The 23649-nt window shown below is 48.5% G+C and overlaps 1 protein-coding gene across 1 annotated transcript in view; it reads right to left on the bottom strand.

Moving 5' to 3' along the window:
* The window catches only part of LOC142818071 (uncharacterized), a 294427-nt gene that overhangs the window by 270425 nt on the left and 353 nt on the right, over nt 1-23649 (bottom strand). The window lies entirely within an intron of this gene.

Raw genomic sequence — 23649 nt, forward strand, 5'->3', positions numbered from 1 at the left:
TGAATCTAATGGCCTTTTTCTGTACCGATTCTATTTGTTTTACTTCACACTGGTTGTAGGGGTTCCATACAGGTGACGCGTATTCGAGCACGGGGCGGATAAGGGTCTTGTACACAGTTAGTTATGTATCGCTAGGGGCCGCAGATAGTGTACGCCGGAGGTAACAAAGTTTTTTTAGCGCTTTAGAAGTAATGTAATCAATATGATGGTAAACTCTCAACAAAGACAGTTCATTAAGTGAGTAGTTGAAATCTGAAAGAACTAATTCATTAGTAAAGGACATGAACAGAGTTTTTTTGTAGTTAATGTTTATTTGCCAGGAACGGCACCAGTTGCAGAAAGATGCAAATGAATCGTTGAGAAAGATGTGATCATTGGGCGAGTGGATTACATGATATAAAACACAATCATCAGCGTGCAAACGAATCTTACAATGAACAATATCAGGCAAGTCATTAACATAAAGCAAAAATAACAAAGGCCCGAGGAATGAGCCCTGCGGAACACCAGAAGTGATTTTGGCCGGGGAAGAAGCAACGGAATCAAAGCACACAAATTGAGATCGGTTCGAAAGAAAGCAATTAATCCAGTGAACTAATTGTGGGTTATTGAGGATCTTGTTTAATTTGTGCAAGAGTCTTGAATGAATAACAGTGTCAAAGGCTTTAGAAAAATCGATAAAGATGGCGTCAATCTGATATCCTGCGTCAAGGTTCATGGAAATGTCATGTGAAAAGGCAATAAGTTGTGTCACCGTGCTGAACCCGCGTCGAAACCGATGTTGAAAATTGGACAGAAGATTATTAGACTCGAAGAAGTTCATAATATGCTTAAAGATTACGTGTTCAAGCGTTTTACAAGAGTATGAGGTTAATGAAATTGGTCTATAATTGGAAAAGGAGTGCTTATCGCCGGATTTGAAAAGAGGAAGAACTTTCCCTATTTTCCAGGACGAGGGAACGGTACCGGTGCGCACAGATATGTTAAAAATATTTCAAGGTACCGAGAACACCATTGGGAATACCGGAGTAGAAATGCATTGGGAATGCAATCAGGACCACTGCATTTTTTTACGTCCAGATTCAATATAAGGTTCAGAATGCCCTCTGCGGTAATTGTAATATTCCCAGTGGAGATATTAGAGAGACAATTTTGGAAGGGAGGAACAATGTTATTGTCAACAGAAGAATTGGAACTAAAATAGTCATTGAAGGCATTTGATATATCAGCTGCGTCACATAATGTTTCGCCATCAGAGGTGAATGAAGACGGTAAAGTGGATTTAGGAAGGATAGAACGCCAAAACTTTTTGGGATTACTTTTAGGCAGAGTTTGAAGCTGCACCCGATAATAAAAATCCCTAGCCGAGTTTGTCATCCGTTGAAGTTCTTTTTTCGCGAGATTGAACTTGGTGATAGTATCAGGGTTATTGTTACGTTTAGATCGCCTGAAGCGATTCACACGCCAAGGTACTGTTCTGTTACTTTTGCGCATTCTGACATTCAGTGTTTCACCACAGGACGTGTCGTTTGCCGGGCTGTCCAGATGTTTGTGGAATGCACTTGGCTGCTGCGTCAGTAAAAAAGCCGTGAAGTACTGCACAGCTTCATCTATGCCCAATCCGCATATGTCAGTCCAATTTAAGTGAGTAAGCTTTTGAAATTGTTCCCAGTCGGCTTTGTTTACCTGGCATTTGGGGACATGTGGAGGACATTCATATATTATTGGTGTACTCAAAAATAAAGTAAAATGGTCACTTCCGTATGGATTATTTATGACTTTCCACTGGAGTAATGGTACAAGTGAAGGAGATGAGACACTGAGGTCTATCGAAGAGTAAGGTTTGTTGGCAAGGTTATACTATGGTGCCTGTTTCCTATTCAACAGACAAGCACCTGATGAAATGAGGAATTGTTCAATGAGACGACCTCGTGCATCACAGCGGGAGTCACCCCACAGACCATTATGTGCGTTCAGGTCCCCAAGGACCAGATAAGGTTCAGGTAGTTCGTCTATTAAAGACTGGAATTGAAGTTTTTCAAGACGGTGATGCGGAGGTATGTACAAAAAGCAGACAGTGACAAGTTTGTTTAGAATAACTGCTCGGACAGCCACTGCTTCGAGGGAAGTTTTAAGGGGTAATTGTGTGCATGCTATACCTTGACTGACTATAACCGCTACACCACCGGATGGTGGCATGGCATCATCTCTATCCTTTCGGAAGATTATGTAGTTACGTAAAAAGTTTATGTTTGTTTGTTTTAAGTGTGTCTCTTGTACACACAGCACTCTTGGATTGTGTTCATGGAGGAGTTCTTCATCGAGGTTTCGGAGAAGGCCTCGGATGTTCCACTGTTATATTTCTGTCTGCATATATTGTCACTGGGTCGTGACGTGGCCGAAGACAGGAGACTTCGTGTTAGGATTTAACTGTTTATTTGGGCGAACCTGTGCCCGGTAAACTGAAAGTCCAATTACAGCAGCAGTCTCGCACAGATAGCAGTCTCTGACTAATAGCGGCGAACGGAGCGTCGGCCTTCGATCAACAACTGACAAGCGGCGACGCGCGTCGGCATTTATACTCTTGCCATCGAATGTTCTAGCGTTATCGCTGGCGGTGGCGTAGCTTCCAGAACAATCTGTACCGTTCGCACAGTGGGCGTGATCTTATTGAAATGATCTACTACAGTCCGGAACCTTCTAGAAAACTGCAGGCGCGGTTTGCGCTGAGAATCATGTGGTGTTTTGGGACGATAACAAAAACTTGGGAAATGGAACGTGGCATTGCCCCCCTCTGAAAAAAGGCATCGTCCCGATGCTTTAACTAAAGATGAAAGTACAATAATAATGCAAGAAAGTACAATGAATAAATTCCGATACAACAATAATACAAAAAAAAACACTGGTTCAGTTTGTTAACGCGCATGAAACAGCTTGAGGCGCGCGACATGTACGACTTCAGGTCGCGATCGGCGTCGTTGAGAGTTCGTGATGCCGTCGGGGACAACCTCGTAATCAAGTGGGCCGAGACGTCGAAGCACCCTGTAAGGTCCGAAGTACCGTCGCAGTAGCTTTTCACTTAGTCCACGTCGACGTATCGGCGTCCACACCCAAACACGTTCACCAGGCTGGTATTCCACGAAGCGTCGTCGAAGGTTGTAACGGTGGCTGCCGTTCGTCTGTTGATTCTTGATACGGAGACGCGCAAGTTGTCGGGCTTCTTCGGCGCGTTGAAGGTACTCGCTCACATCGAGGTTTTCTTCGTCGGTGACGTTGGGTAACATGGCATCGAGCGTCGTTGCTGGGCTCCTTCCGTAGGCCAATTTGTATGGAGATATCTGCGTCGTCTCCTGCACCGCCGTGTTGTATGCGAAGGTCACATACGGAAGAATGGCGTCCCACGTCTTGTGTTCGACATCGACGTACATTGACAGCATGTCGGCGATCGCCTTGTTAAGCCGCTCGGTGAGGCCGTTGGTCTGTGGGTGGTACGCTGTCGTCCGGCGGTGGTTTGTTTGGCTGTATGCCAAGATCGCTTGAGTTAAGTCGGCAGTGAATGCCGTTCCTCTGTCGGTGATAAGGACCTCCGGGGCGCCGTGACGTAGGACGATATTTTCGACGAAGAACTTAGCTACCTCAGATGCACTGCCTTTTGGCAGGGCTTTTGTCTCGGCGTAGCGGGTGAGGTAGTCGGTAGCTACCACGATCCACTTGTTTCCGAAAGCCGACGTCGGGAACGGCCCCAGTAGGTCCATACCAATCTGCTGGAAAGGTCGGCAAGGTGGATCAATTGGCTGCAGAAGTCCCGCTGGCCTTGTCGGCGGTGTTTTGCGTCGCTGACAGTCCCGGCATGCTCTCACATAACGAGTGACGTCGGTGGTAAGACGTGGCCAGTAGTACCTTTCTTGTATCCTCGCGAGCGTGCGAGAAACATCGAGCTGCCCTGCCATCGGATCGTCGTGCAGGGCCTGCAGGAGTTCTGGTCGCAGAGCTGAAGGCACCACAAGGAGGTACTTAGCTCGAAGCGGTGAAAAGTTTTTCTTTTGTAGAAGACCGTTTCGTAGAAAGAACGACGCAAGTGCGCGCTTGAATACCTTCGGGACTTCGGCGGTCCTGCCTTCGAGGTATTCTATTAGGGCCTTAAGTTCCGGGTCGGCCCGCTGTCGTTCAGCGAAGTCGTCGGTAGTAATCGTTCCCAAGAAGTACTCGTCATCCGGGTCGTCGGGTAGCGGTTGGTCGACAGGCGCACGAGAGAGACAGTCGGCGTCAGAGTGTTTTTTGCCGGACTTGTAAATGACAGTAATGTCATACTCTTGAAGTCTCAAGCTCCATTGTGCGAGGCGACCTGAAGGGTCCTTCAAGGTGGCTAGCCAACACAAGGCGTGGTGGTCGCTCACAACTTTGAAGGGCCTGCCGTAGAGGTAGGGGCGAAATTTCGACGTAGCCCAGATGATGGCGAAGCACTCCTTTTCTGTTGTGGAATAATTTGCCTCTGCTTTGGATAGCGATCGGCTGGCGTAACTAATAACCCTTTCAAGTACGTCAGCCCTCTGCACAAGAACGGCGCCAAGACCTACGCTGCTTGCGTCAGTATGTATTTCTGTCTCGGCGAATTCGTCGAAATGGGCAAGTAACGGAGGCGTCTGGAGGCGATGTTTAAGCTCCTGGAAAGCGTGTTCCTGTGGCGTTTCCCACTTGAACTCCACGTCGGCCTTGGTAAGGTTAGTGAGAGGATCGGCGATGCGGGCGAAGTTTTTCACGAACCGTCTATAATAGGCGCACAGGCCCAGAAATCGGCGCACGGCTTTCTTGTCAGTGGGCGGCGGGAAGTCGGCGATGGCGGCTGTTTTCCGTGGATCGGGACGAACTCCAGACTTGCTGATAACGTGCCCCAGAAACAAGAGCTCCTCATACGCAAATCTGCACTTTTCTGGCTTCACTGTGTGTCCGGAAGTCTTGATGGCTTGAAGTACAGCTTCAAGGCGCCGAAGATGCTCGTCGAAACTCGAAGAAAACACGACGACGTCGTCCAAGTACACAAGGCAAGTCTGCCACTTCAATCCTGCCAGTATTGTATCCATAACGCGTTGAAACGTTGCAGGCGCTGAGCAAAGGCCGAAGGGCATCACCTTAAACTCGAAGAGGCCATCCGGTGTTATAAACGCCGTCTTCTCTCGGTCTCTTTCGTCGACTTCGATTTGCCAATAGCCAGTTTTGAGGTCCATTGACGAAAAGTACTTGGCGTTATGGAGCCGATCAAGTGCGTCGTCTATTCGTGGGAGGGGATACACGTCCTTTCTTGTGATTTTGTTCAGGCGGCGATAATCGACGCAGAAACGTAGGGTCCCATCCTTTTTCTTCACTAACACCACGGGGGATGCCCATGGACTCTTGGACGGCTGGATAATGTCATCCCGCAGCATTTCATCAACTTGTCTCTTCATCGCCTCACGTTCTCGCGTCGAAACCCTGTACGGACTCTGACGGAGTGGTCTGGCATTTTCTTCGGTTATGATGCGATGTTTCGTGATTGGGGTCTGCCGAATTTTCGATGACGACGAAAAGCAATCTTCGTATTGCAGGAGCAGGGCCTTGAGCTGTTCTTGCTTATCGTTCGGAAGTCTGGGATTGACGTCGAAAGCTATGGGAGGGGCTTGGTTCCTCTGAGCAGGTTCCGCAGAATCGGCGAGGGCGAAAGCACTGGTGGCTTCGACAATTTCTTCGATGTATGCCACCGTTGTTCCTTTGTTCACATGTTTGTACTCATTGCTGAAATTCGTGAGCAAAACCGTTGCTTTGCCTCCCCGCAGCTCTGCAATTCCTCTTGCGACGCAAATATTTCGAGTGACCAACAGATGCTGACTGCCTTCAGCGACGCCTTCCAAGTCAGGTGATTTAGGAGCGCCGACTGAAATAATGACGCTTGAGTGAGGCGGAATGGTGACTTGTTCTTCCAGCACATTCAAGGCATGGTTTTCTGACGGCGTGCGCGGCGGTAGTGCTTCTTCTGTGGATAACGTTATCGACTTTGTTTTTAGGTTGATGACAGCACCATGGAGGCATAAGAAGTCCATGCCAAGGATGACATCTCTCGAGCAACGCTGTAGGACTACGAAGTCTGTAGGATAAATACGGCCGTTAATGATGACTCTCGCTGTGCAGATTCCTGCAGGCGTTACGAGATGACCTCCGGCTGTGCGGATTTCAGGGCCTTTCCAAGCTGTCCTAACTTTCTTTAACTTCGCGGCGAACGACCCACTGATGACAGAATAGTCGGCTCCAGTTTCGACGAGAGCAGTCACACTTTGGCCGTCGATAAGAACGTCGAGGTCGCTAGTTCGCCGTCTCGCATTACAGTTAGGGCGTAACGTCGGGTCACGGCTGCGTCGGCTTGCTCCGCTGCTTCCATGCTGCGTCGTTAGGCCACCTTCGGTAAATGAGCTTTCGCCGTCAGGGCTTTGCCTGGCTGGCGTTGTGTTCGGAAAGCTCCGTCGCGGCGTCGTCGTCGTCGGAGGATCTTCGGTAGTTCGTCGCACAGCAACCGCACCTCCACCGGTTGCTGCCCTTAGTTTCCCGGATACGGGCTAGGAGACCGGCCCCGCGTTGGGCCAGGGTACTGCCGGTGGTGCGGTGACGTGCGGCGGCTGGGCGACGGCGAACGCGAAGGGCTTCGTGGTGTCCACCGAGTTCCTGTCAGGTAGTCGGCGATGTCACGTGGTCGTTCTTCTGGCTGTGGACGCGGTGCATTGACGGCGAAGCCACGCAGTCCCATCTGTCGGTACTGGCAACGGCGGTATGTGTGTCCGGCCTCGCCGCAGTGGTAGCAGAGCGGGCGATGGTCAGGGGTGCGCCAGACGTCAGTCTTCCTCGGTGCACTGCGCTGGGCCGCTGGCGAACGGTATGACGTCGGTGGGGGTGGTGGCGGCGGTGGCGTCTGTCGACGGAAGTGCGATGGGGCGGCGTTTTGGCGTGGACGGGAAGGAGCGTTGTGGCGCAGTGCAGCGGCGTAGCTCATAGCTTCCGGCTCGGGCAGCGGTGCGTGGGGAATTTGAAGCGATTGCCGAACTTCTTCTCGCACAATGTCGGCAATTGAATCCACTTGAGGCTGGGCCGAAGGCAACAGCTTGCGCAGCTCTTCCCGCACGATCGCTCGGATCGTTTCACGCAGGTCTCCGGAGTTACTGGCTTGAGCAGCAGCGCAGTCTGCAGTCAGGCGACGATTATACTGTCTGGTGCGCATGTCCAGGGTCTTTTCGATAGTGGTCGCTTCTGCTACAAATTCTTGGACGGTTATCGGTGGGCTTCTCATCAGTCCCGCGAAGAGCTCCTGTTTGACCCCTCGCATGAGGAAACGAACTTTTTTCTCCTCAGGCATGTCTGGATCAGCGTGACGGAATAGTCGGGTCATTTCTTCTGTGAAAATGGCGACATTTTCATTTGGTAGCTGAACCCGAGTCTCTAATAAAGCAGCAGCCCTCTCTTTGCGAGCGACGCTCGCGAACGTTTGAAGGAATGCGCCGCAGAATACATCCCACGTTCGGAGCGTGGACTCCCGATTTTCAAGCCATGTCCTTGCGGTGTCTTCCAAATAGAAGAACACACGACGCAGCTTTTCGTCATGGTCCCAGTGGTTGAGGGAGGCCACACGGTCGTATGTCTCCAGCCAGGACTCCGGGTCTTCGAACGATGACCCATGGAAAATTGGTGGTTCCCTGGGTTGATGCATGACCATCGTGGGCTGGGACGCTGCGGTTGTCATTGTCGCTGCAGTCGCGGTCATGGCCTTCGTCTTCCGCGCCTTGTCTGGTAGAAGCCCGTACTCCGGTGGTAGCCCTTGCTGTCGGCGGCTTGTTCGCTGCTCCTGGTTGGTGTCGGTGTCTTCTCCGCGACGTGGGCTGGGTTCACGGCTTGACGGGGGCGTCCGGTACATGAACGAAGCAGCACCTCCACCAGATGTCACGGGGTCGTGACGTTGCCGAAGACAGGAGACTTCGTGTTAGGATTTGACTGTTTATTTGGGCGAACCTGTGCCCGGTAAACTGAAAGTCCAATTACAGCAGCAGTCTCGCACAGATAGCAGTCTCGGACTAATAGCGGCGAACGGAGCGTCGGCCTTCGATCAACAACTGACAAGCGGCGAAGCGCGTCGGCATTTATACTCTTGCCGTCGAATGTTCTAGCGTTATCGCTGGCGGTGGCGTAGCTTCCAGAACAATCTGTACCGTTCGCACAGTGGGCGTGATCTTATCGAAATGATCTACTACTGTCCGGAACCTTCTAGAAAACTGCAGGCGCGGTTTGCGCTGAGAATCGTGTGGTGTTTTGGGACGATAACAAAAACTTGGGAAATGGAACGTGGACAAGTTTGTTTAGAATAACTGCTCGGACAGCCACTGCTTCGAGGGAAGTTTTAAGAGGTAATTGTGTGCATGCTATACCTTGACTGACTATAACCGCTACACCACGGGATGGTGGCATGGCATCATCTCTATCCTTTCGGAAGATTATGTAGTTACGTAAAAAGTTTATGTTTGTTTGTTTTAAGTGTGTCTCTTGTACACACAGCACTCTTGGATTGTGTTCATGGAGGAGTTCTTCATCGAGGTTTCGGAGAAGGCCTCGGATGTTCCACTGTTATATTTCTGTCTGCATATATAAACAAGAGAGATGCTGCTGTGTGTACAAAGAGTACCCTGTGTAGGAGTTAGCTCGTTAATTCAAGTGGCAGGACAGTCGTCCGGCCCCGTTATTGGTTTTTTATTTTTCTTGGCGCGCTTCAAGGAGCCGCGCCGCAGTTTTGGTACCAAGGGTACCGTTGTGTCTATTGCCTCCTCAGAGGCACTGGGTGCCCGCACATGCGAGCTAGTGGTTCGGATTTTGGGCCTCCCCTGGTGAGGGGAGGCCTTGAGACCAGAGTACCCTGGAGTCTCCGGCCTCAATTCGCTAGGAGGCGGAGTAGACTGAACTACTGCCGCCTTGGGGGCAGGCGCCACAGCCGACGGCTCGCTCTGCGCTTGCCGAAGGAGTGGCGAGGGCTGGTGCGGCGTTGCCCCCTGACGCGCCGCATCAGCATATGTAGCGCCATAAAATGGTGACACTCTACGTCTTGCTTTTTTTAAACGTGATATTTTCTTTAATTTCCTATGTGATAATTTTTTTTCTAAAATAGACAAGACCGTGAGTATGCGGCATGATTTCCGCCACAGTTCACACAGTATGATGGGTCTTCGCAATTGTCAGAATTATGGCCTAACGCTCCACAATGTGCGCAAGTTTGGTGACCACGACAGCTTTGTGAGCCGTGGCCATACCTCTGGCAATTAAAACAACGACATAAGTATGTATGGTCTGATCGACGTATTTGTGTACCCTGTTTGAATACTTTCTGGCAGATTACTGGAAGCGAACGTGAGTATTAGGTGTTTCGTTGGTGTTACCTTGTCTCTTCTAATGATGATTCTTTGTACATTGGTCACATTCTGACTCTTCCACCCCTCCAGAAGTTCCTATTTGGTCAAGCCGAGCAAATCAGCATCAGATTCACGAGTTGTGTTCATAGATCTGTGTGGCGTTACAGTGATGGGAGTGTCACCAAAAGTTGAAAGATTCTGTAGCTTTTCAAACTGTTCTTTTTCTCGAACTTCAAGGAGGAGGTCTTCGCTGGCCATTTTGGTAACTTTGTACCCGGCTCCAAGAGCTTCTGTGAGACATCTGGCTACTACAAAGGAGGATACAGTTCTGGCTTGCTTGCTGCTTATCTCACTATGTATAACATGAAAATGGGGAAAGTTTTCATTTGATCGATTGAAAAAGCCCAAGTCCTCGGTGCGTACGCGCTTTAAGGCGGTACGATCCCTTAACAAGGGAAACGCTCTATGCATTCCAGTTTAATTTTCTTCAGAAGCGTTGGCGGCCACCCACCACGGAGCCCAACGAGGGGACGCTACAAGTTTGCGGATGCTAAAACCTGCAGACGCCAGCCGTACAACGCTACTATAACCCAATGCGCCTAGACCAAGGTATGCTATTCGCACAGGGTTAACTCTAGCCGCCAGGAAGTTTGGAAGTAGACAGACCAGAGTAGAGGGCAGGACAGATAAATAGTGACAAATAAAGACGAAGATGTAGGGAGAGAGAGATAGGAAAAGGCGACTGCCGATTTCCCCTTGGTGTTTCAGCCCAGAGGTGCCGTCTACGTGAAGCCGGGGCCAAAGGGGTGTGTTGCCTCCTCCGGGGGGCCTTAAAGGTCCAATCACCCAGTGTCAGCTCAGCCCCCAAGATCCCCTTTTCCCCGGACACGGCTCAGCCACGCACGGCTAGGCGTGGGAGGGAGCCGAAACCTCCCCCCCCCCGTTAGCTCGGGTCCGTGGTGTCGCTACACACCAAACGCCTACTTGTGCAGACGCCCATGCGGGAGCGACAGCGACGAGGTGCTAGTCCAGACCCCTGATCGCGTTTGAGAATACAGACGGTGCACGGGTAACACCGACGAGACACGAGCCAAGGAAGCCAATCGCATCTGCCACGCGTCCCGCCTTCCGTCTCTTTGCATATCAGAGAATTGTTTACACGAGTAAACAGTACACCAAGTTTCGCTTCAATTCGTTCTTCCAGCACCCGCGTCAATGCCCGTTTCCACCGGTTCAATGCCGTACGCACCACTGCTGCTTCACATCCCACCGGGGTTCCCTTCATTAAGATGGTTCATAGTTTTTTCAGAGGGCTGAAGAATTCGCTCGTCAACAAAACGCTGGAAGAAGAAAAGGAATAGAATCATCGGAGACCTAAGCGCCAAGGGCTACACAGATGCCTTTGCTCGCTGAGCTCTCCGCGAAATTAAAAGAACGCCATGCCTGCGTAGCCGCCTCGACAACGCCTGTCGCCGGCGCTAGTGACCCAAGGGTCTGTATCATGAAAACGGCAGAAGTCAACGTCGCGCACACGCCATCCAACACTATCGGTAGCTTCATTCCTCGCCCTAAAGGTAACGTAGCTTCATAAATACCTCAAGGCGTTGTATAGCAGATTCAGTGCGCCCACTGCCCGGTTTCCTATATTGGAGAAAGTAAGAACATTCTTCAAAAGATGCGACAGCACAAAACGGCCTCGGTCAACTGAACAGCCAATGGAGCGTATTAGCAGAGCATAGTATTAGCAGAACGTATTAGCTGTTTGACCACCACATCCACCCAGACGGCGCAGTGATTCTGGAAAAAGAAAGAACACAAGCCGCCGTCTCCTCCGCGAATCCCGGAACATTCAGCAGACTGCGGTGACCATTAACCGCCCCACAGACATTGCCATCGATCTTCTGCTGCGGTTTGCTACAAGTCGTGACAAACGTCTCGCGCAAGGCAAGCAAGCGCATATAAACACTGCACATTTTTGGCTTTCTCCCCCCTACGGGAGAAACCAGTCCGGCATCGAAACGTCCTGTTTTCCGAATAGAATTCTTTTTGGTGCTTTTCTATTGTCTCGTCTTAGCCATTGTGGTGATCGGTCTCTATGTCTTGGCGCCTCTTGGACGCGTGAGGTGGTTTCCGCTAAATCTGCCCTAATTTGTTCTGGCTTTGCGACGTTACCCGACGTGTCCAGAAGCGTCGAAAACACGAAAATCATGCTGGGGATTTTTGAGGCCCATGGCTTCCATAAAAAAAAACCTCTTTGGACACGCGGCACTGGCTGATGGACAAGAAAGGACTATTTGCAGTCAGACCTGCGTTGAAGGGGTGGTTAACACTGCGCTACATTGTTCATCAAGGTGCACCCGACGATGAGCTCAGCGTCTGAAACGCGTCTTCAGGGACGCTTCCTATGTTCTGAAGGTACCACAGCCACATCGATGAAGCAGCACTGCAAGTGGGACACTAAGCCACTTCAATATGCTGTACCATGCCGTTTAATCGCTTTGTGCCTGGTGTTGCGCTTCTCCTTCGCCGTAGGGCGAACAAGGCCCGCCTCTTCCTTGTTTTTAGGGTTGCGATGGAGGAGGTGTTTGACCTTTCCTTTTGGGAGTGCAGACGAAGACTACTTGTTTCACGGAGACTACTTGTTTCAGTGGGCAGCTTTGTACTCAATTGTTTTCCCCTGCAGGCAATCCTAGCAAGACGAAGGCTTTAAAATGCGAGCGCTGAGAAGCTGAAAGAATACTTCCTTCATGCACGCACGGCAATATCACGCTATTTTTGTCACATGCGCCAGTAATTAGGGAGGCGTACGTCGAGAAAATTTGAAGGGCTAACGTACTCGCCCCTCGAACTGCACCACGATGGCACGGACAATTTAGAAGTGGTCCTATTTGGAGCACCACCAGACGCCGGTTCTTGTCCAAACAACAAGTTAGAGCGGAAAGTTGACGAAGAAAACAAAATTTTATTCTCAAATATGGCAGATGAAACGATACAAAATATACACACTCTGCAATAGTTCAGTACAATATTTTTTCAATATAACAACGAACTACATAGTACAATCACATACACTAAAAACAACGGGCACAAACAACATTACGTGCTACAAGGCAGTCATCTGCATCAAACAACCAAGACACTTATTCATTCCAAATTTCCTGGATAAAAATTGAATGTTTTTTTTTCTAGGAAAGACTCACTCAAAGTCTAGCGCTGTAGTCGATTCGCTGCCCCCAAAGTTTCTCTTCCAGAATACCTCGTCTTCAAATGTCCACACTCCAAGCACCAAACCTCTTCCCCGGAAACAAGTCGGCTTCCCACGCGTTGCGATTACAGCACGTGTCTTCGATCTCTGGCAGTAGACTCAAACTATTCTTCTGCTGGTAGCACTAGCCTTCATCCTTCACGCGGAAACCCTCTTCAGTACCTGCTTTGTCACTGCCAACAAAAGCCTTCACCCAAAGTAGGAGGAAAAACCCTACGCACAATTGTGCAAAACTTCCTTCATCTCCTGTCTACGAACACTCGCGTAAACTGTCATAATCTCCTACCTACGCACACTGCCGTAAACTGTCTACATCTACTCTCTACACTCACTGGTGTAAACTTTCTTCATCTTCTGATTTCCCTTCTCCGCTGCTCGCTTAAATACCTTTCGTGCTAGATTACTGAAAATGCTAATCGTTTCGTCGGCACGATGCACAGCCGAGGCTGCGGAAGGGACGAGACGTTTAGAAAGCCGTTTGCGACACGTGATGCAACTCTGCATCACCATGGCCTTTTCCTTCGAGTTCGTTCCAGGGCTTGCTCGGCGATTGATGTGAGGAGGTTGGTCAGCGAAACTACGCTTTCGAGAGGGACAAACAGCGCCCCCGGGGAGTCTTTAGATGCTTGTTTTTCTTCGTGAGCGTTGACCTTGAGGCGTCTCTATGGAGCCAGGTATCGTCACCATCGTGAGAATTCGGCGGCGCGCTCTTTTCTGAGCGCTCGTTTGTGACACCCTCCCCCACTTCAAGAATATTATCTCATAATATTCAAAACCACACAATGAGCGCCAACAGTCTCCACACAACCACAGTTCGTAACACAGTCATTCGCAGAACACTTGGTACAATGCACACTGCAATCCATTTTCACAGCGCATGAAATATAACCACAGGCACTTGAAGGCAACAATTCATCACATATTTAAAATATCTCAGACGTACAAAGGTGTGTCTTTACAACAGCTGTACAATAATATGGATAGCATCAGGTCACCGCAACAAACATTTTGACACTTGTGACACAGGATAACAACAGCAATAACGCAACGTATTGCACTGAACAGTGCTATATGCATGTAAATCCAACCCGATCTCATATCCTGTGCACTTTGCGCTGTGCTTACGCACCTGCTTGCAGTGCTCACTTCATCTCTTATTTTTTTCCTTTCTAGTCACGTGAGTTGTTTCGAACGACGATATCTGAGGCAATGTCTCGGCTATCGTTGCCACTTTATACATTGTTGACAGGTTATCACACTCCAGCGATCTTGTCTGATTAATCACCAGTTCATTCACCTCGCAACGTTGGCTCTGGCTGACCGACTTCATGACCTTTTGCTGTTTGTCGGTTGAGGTCATTCTGCCGCAATTCCAGCTGCACGGCATGTTTTCTCGTTCAACGCGATGATCTCCCAATTGACTCGCTTTCACTCAGGCTTCACTTTGCAGTTTGGGTGAAATCCATCGCGGGAAGCTCCTCCACTGTATCTCACGTTTCCTGTGTCGGCGAGGGCTCTATCTTCGGGTCTTCCACCAAACGTTCTGGATCGTTCGTCCCTTGCGCCTCATCAGTGTTTCCGATTATAAGGTCGTGCAGGGGGGGGGGGGGGGTGTCATACACAGGGCAGCAACCTTCCTGCTGAATGAAGTAGGCAGTTTCGACCTCAACCTCAGCTTCAGAAAGGACCCAAACCCAATCATCGAGTAGGCAAACCAGCTTAGTTCTGCCTGTTAACTTCATTTCCCGTACCAAGTTTTTTCTTCACAGTAACAGTGGAACTTCCGGTGTTCTTAACACTGTAATATCCTTGCCTCCATTTTTTTCTGTGTAGCATTGGCATTTCCTTCATGAAACCTGTTGGCCGTTTATTCATTACAGCAAACACAATACGCAGTTTTTTTTTTCATTTTCAACTCTACCAACCCGTCCGTGACGTCATCGTCATCGGTTTGGTGGCGCTTGCACACAGGCCACTTGGTGGGTTTTACTCGCTCTGCTACGACATCAGCTGCCTTGTGCTCAGCCTGACCACATTTAAAACATCTTACAACAGTGGGACTAATAAGTTAGTTCGGCAGCTGTTGGTGCAATGGTTATAACTATTCGGTTATACAAAAAAACATCGCGGAGCCCTCTCCGGTGCATACTTCTTTTGTTTGGTTGCCGATTGGTTCAAATCTTCGGGACATTCTTTCTTAACGTTGACCAGATTTGTGCCACCTTGCGCTTCCAATAATTTGTCCGCCAGTTCAAGCATGTCTTCAAGTGACTTAGCTCTCCTCTCTTTCAAGTACAGCGAAAGGCTCGGGTGGCAACTGGTTAGAAATTGTTTTTTTCATTTATTTATTTACAAATACTGCTGGCCAGAGGCCAAAGCAGGAGGGGCAAGATAATACAGTTGTCATACACATTTCAAAACAACATCTACAATAAAGAGAGTAAAAAGTGTAAAGCGTGACTTATTTATACAAAAGCAACAAAAGGAAAGAGTGGGGAGGGAAAAGAGGAAACAGTTGGAATAGTTAGAAAAACAACTTCAAATTTCAGCGTAAATGAGTTCGGGAGAGTGTAAACTGCTTGCAGGCAAATAGTTCCACTCTTCAATGGTACGAGGAAAGAAGGAAAATTTGAACAAGTCAGTACGAGCAAAATATGGTGTTAAAGAAAGTGCGTGTGTATGCCGAGTCTGGCGTGTTCTTAGTGGTGTGAGGTAGGGGTCAGGGTTCAGAGCAAATTTGTGGTTAGAAAGTTGGTACAAAAATTTAAGACGTAAGAATCTGCGTCTCGACTGCAAAGATGTGATACCATTTTAAAGCATAACACTAGATACAGAACTACCAAGCTTGTAAAGAGAATAAATGAAACGAACTTCTAATAAGGAGCTCTTTAAACCCAGTATACGTTTGTGCGGTGCCTGAAAGTTTTATCCATCTGTCAAAATAATGGCTAAGTCGGGTGGCGTACTGCGTAGTCGTCTCACCATCAGCAGGTTTTCCTCTCCGAAGTCTGTCCCAGAAACATCTGAATGTAAATTTAAATCGCCTTGGTAAAGCTGCTTTCACCTTTGTATAGTTGGCTGCATCGGTTGGTGTCAGCCTCCCGTACACGCTGAGCACTTCGCCACTCAAGCAAGTACTCAAAGCAGTTGTCCATTGATATTCCGGTCAAATTTGGCTCCTTACAATTGTCCTAAATGTCTGTGAAAATACGCGTCAAGGTCGTCCTTCCTTTCGTCAAACACTACGAGCAGCTTGCTTGAATTCAAGCGGAAGCCACGATCTTCCCATTCGCTGGTGTCGACTCTAGCCTGGACGGGAGTTTCGCTTCGTTGTTGCAAATGCACGCTCGGCAATAGTTCAGCACAACATTTCACCAATCTGACAACAGACTACACAGCACAATCAGATACACTCGAAACAACACACAAACAACAATACGTACTACATTGCAAACACCTGCATCCAACAACCCAGACACTTATTCAGTCCAAAGTTCTTGGATCAAAGTTGAATGTTTCTTTCCTAAGAAAGATTCACTTAAAGTCCAGTGCTGGTGTCGATCCGCTGCCACCGAAGTTTCTCTTCCAGGAAACCTCTTATTCAAATGTCCACAATCTCAGCACCAAACCAATTCGCCGGAAACACGTCGACTTCCCACGCATTGCGATTGCAGAACGCGTCTTCGCTCTCTGGCGGTATGTTCACACTATTCTTCTGTTGGTAGCACCTGTCTTCGCCCTTCAGGCGGAAACCCTCTTCATGACGTGCTTTGTCACTGATGACAAAAGCCTGCACCCATACTAGGTGGAAACACTTCTGCAAAACTTCCTTCATCTCCTGCCTACGCACGCTGGCATAGACTGCCTTCATCTCCTACCTACGCACACAGGCGTAAACTGTCATCTCCAGATTTCCCTTCTCTGCTGCTCGCTTAACTACCTTTCGCGCTAGATTCCCGAAATTTCTAACTTGGCGATGCATAGCCAAGGCTGGGGAAAGGGCGAGTTGTTTTGAGAGCGGTCTGTGACACCGTGACGCAACTCTGCGTCACCACAATCATTTCCTTTGAGATCTTTCCAGGGCTTGCTCGGCGATCGATGTGAGGAGGTTGGTCGGTGAAACTACGCTTCCGAATAGGAGAAGAGTCTTTGGATGCTTGTTTTTCCTATTTTTAGAGGTGACCATGACGCGTCTCTCTGGCACCTGGTATCGCCACCATCACCAGAATACGGTGGCGCACGGTTTTCTGAGCGCTCGCTTGTGACAACCTTCAACGCACAAATACATTGAATAAAGGTTACTCATATCAACTTCAGCTACTCTGCTTGTCTTGGCGCTGTGTCATACACATACACATACACAGATAGATGGCTCTGGTTCGGACGAATTCCCTCAGTCACAACATCGTGGATAAAAATGATGCCAGCCAGGTTTCAACTTGACTGGCCAGGAAGCGACCAGTGTCAACGAAGAAATTGACAAGCTTCTTCGTTAAATTCTAAAGGTGAGCCTTGTGTTTTCTATTGTCTTATCTTTTTACGCCAGCTTTGAAAAGGCGCCTAATACTTTCTCGCTTGTGAGCCTTGAGCAATAATACCAGACTGTTTTCGCCATAAATTTTTCTTCCTGAGGGGAATCTTTGAAAACGTTGAAGGTGGTTCTATATGGTGAAAAGTGCATTTTGTTTAGTTTGCTTGTAGTAGTAGACCACGAAGTAGAAGCTATTGTTACAAAACTTACACACTTTTTATTCATATCGTCTTTCTAGGAAGGAAGCCTTGTAATAACAGAAGGTGGCTCTCTCTCCAGAACCATCATGACACCTGCACACTTGAATGCCGAGAGAACGCATGACTTCGCAGAAATTTTGAAGCTGTGAGCCGTCTTTGTCATATTGATATCGAATTATTTCAATAACACCTGATATGGACTGTGACATCAGAGAACGGGCATCTGATGTGATCTTTTATCTCGACGGAACCCCTCGTAATTGGTTCGACAACCATGAGCATGAAATTACAAGCTGGGACAGCCTCGAAGAAAATATCCGTGAGCATTTGAGCAACCCTTTTGGTCGCCGTGAAGCTACGAAGAATGAGTTGTCGCCTCACCCACAAACTTCCACGGAGTCCTACGTTAGTTACATTCAGGCTGTCCTCGCATTATGCCGCGAAGCTGACGAAAACATGTCCGAGCCTGCTAAAGTTTCGCATATTATAAAGGGTATCACCGACGATGCGTTCAACTTGTTGGCGTTCAACAATGTGTCATCTGTTGATGCCATTATTCAATAATGCCACCGGTTTCAGCAAGCTGAAAGCAGGCGCATTTCCCATCAGTTCCAGCGCCTTCAAACATGACTGCGACGTCCTCGTGTATCGACACGTATCATCCACCAGATACCTGTAACAACTTTACGCGACTTATCAGGCAAAAACTTGAAGCGGCTGTTCCAGCTAAGGTGCAACCAACATCCCCTGACTCCTCTCCTTCGAATAAGTAGCCTCTCATTCAAGCAGTCGTTCGACAGGAAATCACCAGCTTGGGAATTTACTCTATTTGACCGCCTCCCCGCACCGACGTCTAGCCCCAATACACGCCTGCACGTCCCTTCCAGACCGGGTCTTCCCCAAAGTTCCGTAATTCGTCCGAATGGCGAACACTATGACAAGCCGATCTGCTTCTCGTGTCACCGAATTGGGCACATTTCTCGCCATTGCATAAGTCGCTGCGGTCCTCTGCACAAGCTTCCTCTCGTACCTTCTATGCACGTCCACGCCTATCAACATGAGACCAGCCGCGAAAATTTCACCCAGGAACCTGCTACTGAACACCGCTACTCCCGATCTCCATCCCTCCCCCCCAACGTCGCCAGCCTCGTTCTCGACTGCCCCGCCGATCATCTTCCCCTGCCTTCCCCCGAGGTTCCCCGACAGAAAACTGAGTGTTGCAGCTCCCGGAGGTGGCGGTTCATCGTTTCGAGTGACAAAAAACCCTCTCTTGACAATACAGACAAAACGGAACCTTATAGACGTACAAGTAAAAGACATACATGTCACTGCTCTTGTCAACACCGGCGCTCTACTTTCTATGATGACGAGTGATTTTCGCCACAAGCTCAAAAAGGTTCTCACACCTGCGACCACTCAGTTCGTCCTTGTTGCGATGGCGGAACAGCATCTATCGTTGGAAAGTGCTCCGCTCGTGTAAGCATTGTGGATCGACACACAGTTGTTCTCTTCACCGTCCTTAATAAATTCCCCCATGACGTAATGTTAGGCCTCGACTTCCTGTCCGCGCATTCTGCCCTCATAGACTTTTTGACCAGTACGCTCAGTCTACACTTGCCCGCAACAGAACCTCTTGCACAACGGCCGAGTCGCATCTGCACAACGGGGCATGCACGCCTCCCTCCACAGACACTGACCTGCGTAGACCTTGTCTCAATGCCACCAGTTCCCGACGGTGACTATGTTCTGACCCCTATTATCGATGTCCTCATAAACCGCGGCATTGCATTACCGCACACCATTCTGTCTGTCGCAGGGAATTTCACGCGCCTCGCAGTTGTCAACTTTGGCTTTACACCTCAAGTGCTGGCACAAGGGATCTCTTTGGCGTTGCTTTTTATCTTAGAAGACAACGCGGTAGATGTTTCCACGATTGTCGCTACTTCTGACCTCCACACTCAACATCAATCTCACACTTGCTCCGACAGTGTTATTAGGTCGATGATCACTTCCAACGTAACGCCGCAGCAGACTGACGAGCTCCACTGGTTTCTGCTGTCCTTGGGACGCCACTTGGGATGCCATCACTTGGGATCACTTGTCACTTGGTACGCGATCAAATCACACAACTTGGCAATTTATTAGACGCTACCGGTGTACAGCCAGACACGGCAAAAATCACCGCCGTCAAAAACTTTCCCGTGCCTTGATCTGCGAAAGATGTACGCAGCTTTATCGGACTATGGTGCTACTTAACGCGCTTTGCGGAAAATATTGCTCACATATCGAGGCCGCTTACGCAGCTCCTCAAGAAAGACGCCCCGTTTTCATGGCGCTCCGTAGAGGCTTCTGCGTTCTCGAATCTCATCGCTCTTCTCACTCCTCCTCCGATTCTGGCACACTTCAACCCTACTGCCCCTACGGAAATATGAACAGATGCAAGTCTACATGGCGTTGCGCAGTGCTGGCTCAGAAACAACGTGGCCATTATTGCGTTATAGCATATGCGAGCCACCTCCTATCCGCCCCTGAACGTTACTCTTTGATCACAGGGCGCAAGTGCTTGATTCTCATATGGGCGTTGGCAAAATTTCGACCTTATCTATACAGACGCCTACTTTCGGCAGTTACCGACCATCACACACTCCCCTGGCTCAACGCTCTGAAATAACGATCACGCCACCTTGTTCGCTTGGCTTTCCGCCAGCAAGAGTTTTCCTATTCGGTGGCCTACAATTCTGGCCGCCTACACGATGATGTCGATTACCTCTCCCGGTACCCTGTCGACGATCCCGAGGGTACTGACGAGCCCACGGAGCAGTAGGCAGACCAGAGTCTGCCTACTCTGGTCCCCTCATCGTCATCGCCTATCAGGAAAAAAACTTTTGTTTGATTACACGGGGCCTTATCGCGTATTGCGTCAAGTAACACCTGTAACCTATCAGATCAGCCCCATCTATTCATTATCGTCTGCTGTGTGGTCCAGTGAAAATATAAACGCCGCTGGGATGAATATCTACAAGAATGCGTCAGATAACAACCTATAGAGCACCCGCACGGTGCCTCCGCCACCGGGGCTCATGCTACGTGCCAGTGCATGACCCCCGGTGGAGATGGAGAAGACAAAGCAGATAGACTGGCGTAAGCTCATCTCTGTGGCTGGGCGCGGCTAGATTACCTGGCTGTAAATACATCTGTGACTACTCCTCCGAGTTGGTCTCCTTCTCGTAACAACATGATTGCTATCGCAATAAAAATTATTGCGAAAGCTGTGTCCATGTGCTCGTACAATCGTGTAGAGAACTCTTGAGGCACGTAGACGACGCAGTTAGCAGGTAACAGTTCACCACGATTTTTAACAAAAGAAAGCTTCACGGGAAACATAAAAGCAATGAAGAGAACCTTCAAACAATCGACGTCACTCTGTAATCACGCCATTTCATATGGCGGAACAGCGGAGGCGTTGTCCCCAAGCGCTCTTCTTGGGATCCCTCGAGTCCTCACATAGGATGGCGGCGAGCGCGTATCATTTCTTTCGGTGTCTGCTAGCCCGAAGCCAGCCCAATACCTTCTAGAGACCTTCAAAGATTAAATTGTCCTGGAAGCACCTGGCGACCTTCGGGCTGCCCGGGGGTCACCAGAACCGTCCAACCCGAGAAAGACGAACTCCAAACGTAAGTGTGCAGTAAGAGGAGGGGGGGGGGGGGGGTTGAGCAAGCCGAGAACAACGAGCGCCCTCCGGCATGCTCTGGCAGTCTGCCGGTAGCCGAATGGGTAAAACGATGAACCCAATTATTGTACACTGCAGTATTTTCTCTCTTCTTGCAGTGCAGATTTCCCAGCGTACCATGCGCCGTCGTCGTCGTTTTTGTTGTAGTCGTAGTAGCCCTTGCGCACGTCAGGTGACCATTGGACGAAGTAAAAGAGGATGACGAAATGGATGATGTTCGATAAGATAATTATGGTAATGCTACATTATCAATAATCATCTAATGATAGGTAAAATAATCACGTGGTCGCGCTAATGAATCATGTACCCTTAAATGGCGACCAATTCAATGTCCGAAGGCACTAATGGCGTGGCATTCTCCGGTTTTTAAAGTACATTCCGCATAGCTACAATATTTTGACAAGTGCCCTTCCCTTTGCCAGCGGGCGCAATGATCTATAGCCATCAACTACCATATTGTACTAGCTGCGTCTTTAAGCGTATGCATTTTATCATCCATATTATTTTTCAAGAATAAGTTGTTGCACGGGGCTGCATATATATAGAAGCAGAAAAAAAAACAAAGCATTCTAGTGAGACGTAACAGTTCGTTCCCATATCCCCGTGAAAACACTGTCATGAGACGAGGAACATAATGAAAATATATTGTAAAAAGGGTAGAAGGATATACAAGGGTACAAGGAGTTCAAAAAGAGTACAAGGAGTTCCTATTCGTTCAGAGAACTTCGAGTGCGGCGGCAACACACAAGTACACAGGAAGAACCTGCGTGGTTGTATCTCCGCATTTTGCGTGTTCCCGCGCTTCCACTTCGCTGAATGAATAAATGTGAACTTTTCAAATACAAAACCCACGGTTAACCGCGGCAGTTTTTAGTCTCTATAACTAGCTTTTCTTTTAAATGCATTCTTGCTGCGTCAAGTGAAAATTAGAGACTTCCGAGTGCACAATCAGCCATTCGCCATACTTGCTTGTTGGAATGAGAGGCGAACACCTGTAAGCAAAGAAACAAGTTCACAATTACAATATCTTATTTACCTCTTAAGCAGTACATGGTATTGATATATGTGACCTAAGTACTGATGCGGTTAAATGGAGCTCTGATGATTACGTTTATGGATAGCTGGCGTGTTTTCCCATTAACGCTCTGGTGCATCTTGCAATTCAGACGAGTCATAAGTACTCTTAGGCACACTATATTGTAACAGCTCTGGGTGTTTTCCTCTGTTGCCTGATTGCTGTTGTATGGGCCAAAGTAGTCAAATGTTTATGGGGCAAGTGCTAGTTGGGGACACGCATCAATTCCGACCACCCAGCGTTCTTCAGCGAGCACCTCAAAATGCGGATAGCCCTTGCATTTTGCGTCACTCTAAATTCTGTCGCCATGGCCACGAAACTAACTCACGCCGTTGAGCATAGTAGTGCGAAAAGTTAGGTGCGAAGATACCACATATGCATTCTGCTGTAGTCTTTTTTCGTATGTGCCTTGGTTCATGCGCGACCTTTGCTCAATGAGTCCGATCAGCGTTCAAGTTTTTCTGCTTAATTAAACTGCGCATGATTAACCACCAAAAATAGACGCTTGCTGTCAAATTTATTTGTAAAACGTGAGAAGAGCAGTGTGCATATTTTTGATTTGACAACTACTTCAAGTTCCTAATTATTACGCCTTGAAATTTCTCTCTCCGCGATTTGAGGATGTATAAGAAAACTTCATTTTAGAGCGACAAAAAGTCACACGCAAGTCAAGAACAAAAAGATGCACAGCCCATGTGTGGGTCTGTGTGTTTCCCTTTATAATTATTTGGGACTATTCGTTTTATATTGTTACAAGTATTCACATTGCACATTCTGAGTACAACAATGTGGTTTTATTGTGAGCATTCGCCAGATGTCTGTCTGCTTGGGTAGGTAGATATTGGGTTGACGCATTTTCACGCTCTGTTTGGTTGGAGCTAAAATCGTTTCCCTAATGTGTGTTTATTTCGGGTACTTCCTTCTCTGAACTGAGTTGTGAGTTCACGCCCGTTTGTCTTCTCTCCTCTCGTTCTCTCGTTTATTATGCGCGTGCCGAAATGTTTTCAAGATTGTCCTTGAAACCAACTCCGTGAACTTTCCATGCTATAAACTACACGAATATATTAACCATTTCGCATCGGTTACTTTTCAAGACACGAAACCTGAACCCCCACCGTGGTGGTCTAGTGGTTAAGGTGCTTGGCTGCAGACCCGCGTGTCGCGGAATCGAATGCCGGCGGCGGCGGCTGCATTTTCGATGGAGGCGAAAATGTTGTAGGCTGGTGCTCAAATTTGGTGCACTGTTAAGATCCCCAGGTGGTCGACATTTTTGGAGCCCTCTATTACGGCATCTCTCATAATCATATGGCAATTTTTGGACGTTAACCGCACATATCAATAATCAACTGAGACTAGAACATTATAAAAATCATTTCTTGGGGCGCTACATTTGAACTCTGACTATCTGTCGTATATTACAAAATGCAGCAACGTGAGT

This window comes from Rhipicephalus microplus, chromosome 5 (assembly GCF_043290135.1).
Source record: "Rhipicephalus microplus isolate Deutch F79 chromosome 5, USDA_Rmic, whole genome shotgun sequence".
Taxonomy (NCBI): domain Eukaryota; kingdom Metazoa; phylum Arthropoda; class Arachnida; order Ixodida; family Ixodidae; genus Rhipicephalus; species Rhipicephalus microplus.